General features: G+C 44.3%; 1 protein-coding gene across 1 annotated transcript in view; it reads right to left on the bottom strand.

Annotated features, from left to right (window-relative positions):
* The window catches only part of FAM134B (family with sequence similarity 134, member B), a 101,304-nt gene that overhangs the window by 85,629 nt on the left and 9,334 nt on the right, over positions 1 to 6,341 (bottom strand). The window lies entirely within an intron of this gene.

Below are 6,341 nucleotides of genomic sequence, written 5' to 3'. Positions count from 1 at the left end.
CGATGGAGGGAGTGTGCACGCTGGTCTTGGGCTCCTTTCAGCTGTAGTTATTTTTATTTAAAATAATACTTTAATGTCTTCTTTTACATTTAGTGATTTTTAAAATAAGTTTCAGTAAATAGCACAAAATGTAACAGAACATTTTTCAGTGGGAAACTGGGATTCTGGAAAGGCCGCACAGGGCCAGGCACTGGCCTGAGTGACTTCCTGTCCCTCGAGGCTGCCGTCTCCCTGATCCTCACTGTTATTCTGTGAGGTCCCCACCTTTTACAAATGAGGAAACTGGAGCTCAGAAAGACAGTCACTTAACTGGGTTCACCTTGTTAGAAGCTAGTTCACACCTCATTTCAGAACCCTATTCCCCAGCCACAGACACACACACCACACACACACACACACAGACACACACACACAGAGGCACGCACATAAAGACACACAAGCATACTGAGGCACCGATGCACATACACATGCATATACTTGCCCATCTCCATGAGTGTTTATTTCCACTATATTTTAGTCCAAAAAGCAGTGGAGAGAGCCAAAATATCTACGATCCCACAGAATAAGTACAAATAGATAAGAAAATTGGCAAAGGGAAAATAAACAAAAAAGATTACTCAATTCTGAGGTTAGCCCACAAGAATTCAAGCCATGAGTTGAGCTGCAAGAAGAAAGCCACAAACTGGGATCCGAGAAGACCTCTTCAGGCTAAGACTTAATGCTTCATCATGAGAATCCCCTTTTTTACCCCAGTAAGAGAAGACCAACTAACACAGAGATCATTTCCGTATCTTCTTAATATGAAAAGAACTGACTGATGAAACACAGAGAAGGACTAAGTAAAGCAGCCAGTGCACAGACAACCACCCAGGCGCCCTGGACAGCCTGGAACCACAATAACGACCGAACACCACCCGGCCTTGTTAGAAGTGACTCTGTGGGGACGTTTGTTTGCTTTCCAGTCTTTTCATTGTTTGCCAAGGAGGAGCTGTAAACTAGGAAGAAAGAGAAGTGTTGGTTGGACGTGTTCCAGCAGGGAACAAAGCCACCTCCTCACACTGAGTTCAAACGTGGGTGTGCTAGAGGCGCTGCCTTTACCCAGCAGGTCTGTCCGTCCCCGCTCCCTCTGTGTGCCCACCTGGGGCAGTGCCAGGGGTAGAAACAACCCTAACAACTTTCTCTAATTAAACAAGGGAGATAAAGCCGTCCCTCAGCACGGCCCTACCCAAGCTCCAACGGAAAACACGTCTCTCCTCATCATTCCACCTGAGATTTCCAGGCCCATATTAACTCTCCAAACAAGACAGACAACGCCCGTGAAAAACAAGGCGAGGAAGAAGAAGAAAAGAATATGTAATAAGGAAAGATGACGGTTTCCCATTAAGTTCTCCACGCGAGCGCCTTAGCTTCTGTGCTTATAACATTTGCCCTTAAGCACAAACAATTACAGAAAATGCCTCAGTTCAACCACAAACGCAGTCAGCAAGGACTCTGAGGCTGGAATAGAACAGGGTCCACATTTCCATCACAGGCCTGCACTGCTATCAGGTGAGAAGAGAACAAGAGGTAAAATTCAAAAGCCTGCCCTAGCCAGCTTGGCTCAGTGGATAGAGCAGGGGTCCTCAAACTATGGCCCGCGGCCACATGCAAATACAAATACTGTATTTGTTCCCGTTTTGTTTTTTTACTTCAAAATAAGATATGTGCAGTGTGCATAGGAATTTGTTCATAGTTTTTTTTTAAACTATAGTCCGGCCCTCCAACGGTCTGAGGGACAGTGAACTGGCCCCCTGTTTAAAAAGTTTGAGGACCCCTAGGATAGAGTGTTGGCTTGTGGACTGAAGGGTCACAGGTTTGATTCCGGTCAGGGGGAATATGCCTGGGTTGCGGGCTCGATCCTCAGTAGGAGGCATGTAGGAGGCAGCCAATCGATGATTCTCTCTCATAATTAATGTTTCTCTCTTTCTCTCCCTCTCCCTTCCTCTCTGAAATCAATAAAAATATATTGAATTCAAAAGCCTGGCAAAGGCACAAGAGTGAGTCAGATACCATCCTTTGGACAACTGTCATACTCGGTAGCCAGACATGCTGAAAACCAGTCTCCCTGGCAGACGGCAATCAAATTAGAGCCCTCCACTGCTCTCCCAGAGTAATGCTTTTTCCTTCTTAGTACTCATCTTGATTCCTACTTGACCATTTGTCTGTCGGCTGTTTACCATTTCCTGACACCACTCTGCAAAGTTCATGAGGGAAGGGTCCAATCTCCTCTGTTTACTGATGTCACCCCAGCAATAGGTCACTAACTGGCCAATAGCAGGTGCTCAAGAAATACATTTTGTACTGTTGTTCATTCAATATATATTAAACGACTGTGCGTCAATTTGTGCAAATAATCATGCATGTAACTGACGTGATCATCAAACATTAAATCCCTAAAGCACACTATTATAACAGTAACAGTTTGCTAAAATGAAAAAACAAAAATGTATGGAGGAGCATAAAAACTTCAAAACAGTTTTTTAAAGACCTTCCACGAAGCAACTGAGAACATGGATGGCCCTTGGACCTGGCTTAGATTAATTTTTCTCTTTAAGGGAAGACCGGGCTTCTCACTAGCTATTGGAAGTCAGTCTGTCTCTCCTAACTGCCACTGTGCCAAAGCCCTGTTGCAATGATGTGGTCGGTCAGGTCAGGTCAATGGTGCCTCGCTATCTCATCCATCCTCATCTCCGGAGGCGCAGCAGATGCACCTCCCTTCAAGTCTAAGAAGCCTTGCTTACAGGGAAGCCACACCAATACACAATATATGTTTCGGAGTTCTTCTAACAGCCATGCTCTTTATTTTTATTTTTTTTATTTATTTGGGGGCGGGGGGAGAAACATCAATTTGTTGTTCCACTTATTTATGCATTCATTGGTTGATTCTTGTATGTGCCCTAACTGGGGATCAAACCCACAACCTTGGCATATTGGGACGACCCTCAGCCATGCTCTTCAATGCCATAGGCATGTGGCAATCATGGGATCATAAGCCTTACAACATGCGCCTGTTTGCACCAAGCAAACTCCATGCACATCAGAGATTTCATGGGCAACATTAGAGCTAAAAGCATAGACACAGATTCCAATGTCTTAGTCATACATGGCACTAATATACAAACAGGCTGAACTTTCAGCTATCCAGTATGTAGTGACATTATTAAAAGAGAAAATTTTAATGAAAATAACCAATTTCCAGTTTGATGAATAAAAGCTGGTGTTCACTAATACTAGTGAATTTAAAAACAAACAGAAAAGCAATTTTTAAATCATATTTCCCATTTACACTGGATTGTATTTTAAAATGGATTCTAATAAGTTTAGAACATGAGCCAAAAGTGAAATTGTATTAAGTATTTTTAAATATTTAAATACCATTTACTTTAAAAAGGTAAGAGTTTCATGTACCATTTTGCATAAACTATGATGATAAACTGGTTAAAGTCTCTCACTAAAACTTTCTGATATTATACACAACAATGCAAGTTGTTGTTTTGAATTTGCCCAGAAAGTTTTGGGAAGTTAAATTTAAAAGGTGAACTTTTTAAATATATGAGAAAATATATAATCATTCCTAAAATTAATAGAAAGAAAGTTTTTATACTAAGTCAGTGCCCCAGCATATGCCCAGGGAGGGTGCAGGGATAGCATAGCAGGAGGTGGCTCACCTAATGCCCCTCCTCCATCCTAAGCCCTTTCTTCCACATACAAAGATGGACTGGGACTGCATGCAACTCATGCTGAGCCCCAGACGAGGCCACGAGGCCACCTCCTGACTCGTGGTGGAAGTCCCCTCTCCGGGATCCGGGGATGTGCATTCTCATGCACCGTGGTCCCTAAACTGTACTCTTCTGATGGACTCTCTAGTCCTGACTTTTACATTTTATTTCCCATGAAAGCTTGAATTTGTTAAAACACTGAATACGTGCCTGGTTTTTGTTTGTTAACACCCTCTATTCTATGTACTAGCTACAGGAGAGCTGATGAGAAGAAGTCAACAGCTATTTTAAAGAGGTTTTATTAAAAACAACAACAAAAAACACCCTTAAATTGTAGTCGGTTGCTCTAACCGGTTTGGCTCAGTGGATAGAGCGTCGGCCTGTGAACTGAAAGGTCCCAGGTTCGATTCCGGTCAAGGGCATGTACCGTGGTTGCGGGCACATCCCCAGTGAGGGGTGTGCAGGAGGCAGCTGATGGATGTTTCTCTCTCATCAATGTTTCTAACTCTCTATCCCTCTCCTCCTCCCTTCCTCTCTGTAAAAAATCAATAAAATATATTAAAAAAATTGTAGTCGGTAACCAACGTAACTATTGAAGTGGCCATGCCTGTGTTAACGGGTCCTGGGGTTGTTTTAGAAAACACAAGTATCGGTTTGTAGTTGAGGAAGACAGACAAATGTTTCCTTCGAATAGTAAATGAATGTTCAAGTGACAAGAATATCCCCCTACGACAGGTTTCCGGGATACAGTTATCCTCATGGGGTGAGAAAAGGTGGTATTGCCACTCGCTGGATGTTAAACATCTTGTTTCAGGTAGATGTGCTCAAGTTGCGCCATTACAACCGAGAGTAAGACAGTCTTCAATTGTCTCCTTTTGTCAAAATTGACTTTTAACAAATTTCGGCTCCATGGACAGGGGTAAGGAGGGAGGATGTGGTCTGAAGCTCACAGCTAGGAGCTTCTGAGGATCCCAACAAACCGTGGGGAGATCTGTCCATACTCCTTCCCCAGACTCTCAAGACCCCCCGAGGCGCGGCTGGATCGATACAGTAAATTTCCCACAGTGACCTGAAAACTCGGAGCAGTGATCCTGGCACCAGGGAACGTTATTATTTTGCCGTCCAAGGTTTCATCACGCTTGTTTCAACGCCCAGCAGTTTTAAAAAGGGGTCAGGAGGCCCCGAGGCGGGGCCAGTTGTCACCAGCTCACGGTTTCTTTATCTATACAATGAGGTGATGACGAAGCCGGAGCAGAGTCCCTACCTTTTGTTTCCTCATACAGATGCCGTCTTTTGAAAGAGTTTAGCTGCTAACAAAACAACCTGGTTTACTAGGTCAGAGCTGGTGTAACTTGATCACAGAAATAAGTATCTTCCATCGGCTGTTTGAAATACGGAAAAACAGGTTAGTGCCTTCAAAGCACTGGGGAGCTCGGGGTCCTAGAGGATTTTAATAGATTCATGTTATGGTTCTTTGGCTGAACTCTGCTACCCTGGACCCACAAAGACACGAGCAAAAGTGCCAGGGTGCTTTTTTGGAAGCTGACCAGCAGAAAGTGACACCTATGTAGCCTTAAGCTCCCAACCAAACCTAAAATGTAAATAGCAGTGACACTCTTCCAGCTCAGCACATCCTGGTCGCATCCTGGCCTATGACAAGTTAGGATATTTGTTTTGAGCACATGCAAAGTCAAAGCATGAATTCTATCCACCGTTTGGTTCATTAGGTGAAGTCTATGCTAGGAATATATGTGTACCTGCAAAGCCAGGCCTGACACCCACCTCCCAAGGCACGACTCAGCAAAGCCCACAGCACCCAGCCAGGGCAACCTCCCTGCACAACTGCAGGGGGCGCCACGCAAGCTGTGCTCTGTGTGAGTACCCCTTGGAGGCACACAGAAGCCCTGTGTTCAAGTCCACAGGACTACAATGGACCACAAAGTCATATGCAGCTTTTATATGGCCAACGTTGAGTCCTGGAAGTATGAAAGCCAAAAAGAAATGCTTTAAGCTTGCCCTTAAGCGCTAAAGCACTAGTGATGATAATACAGCCGCCTGGCCAATTCCCTGTTTACCTAAATACCATCCATCAGAAATCAATAGCTGGACCAGCTACCGATCATCTACAAGAGATTGGAAAGGCTTTGGAAAGGCGTCCGACTGCTCAAACGCAAGAGGAGACAGGAAGAGCAATGCTTCAAAATTCTAAGAGCAAATTATTTCCAACCCAGAACTCTAAAGCAAACCAGACTAGCAACCAGCTGGAAGGGTGAGACAGAGATATTTCCTGCACATGCGTTCTCACAACATGCATTTCCTTTGTACTTTCTCAGAGCTGGAGAATGTGCTCTCTCAGTACAGAAGGAGTTCACCAAGAAAGAGTCCAGTAACAGGGGAAAAACAAACAGAAATGAGAGACTCCGAACAAACAAGAAAACCTTAAACCTTTGTGAATATTCTTAAGGGGAAGAAAAGGAGCCTCCCCCTCGAGGCTGTGACTTCTCCTGACTCTGTTTGCAGCATGGGCCCAGTGATGGAGGCTCTCGCAGAGGAGAGAAGGAACGGGGTGACGGATGCGGATGT

Source organism: Myotis brandtii, unplaced genomic scaffold (assembly GCF_000412655.1).
Source record: "Myotis brandtii unplaced genomic scaffold, ASM41265v1 scaffold440, whole genome shotgun sequence".
NCBI lineage: Eukaryota > Metazoa > Chordata > Mammalia > Chiroptera > Vespertilionidae > Myotis > Myotis brandtii.
Note: the sequence above shows the minus strand (reverse complement) of the source record. Positions and strands in the feature narration are given on the sequence as shown.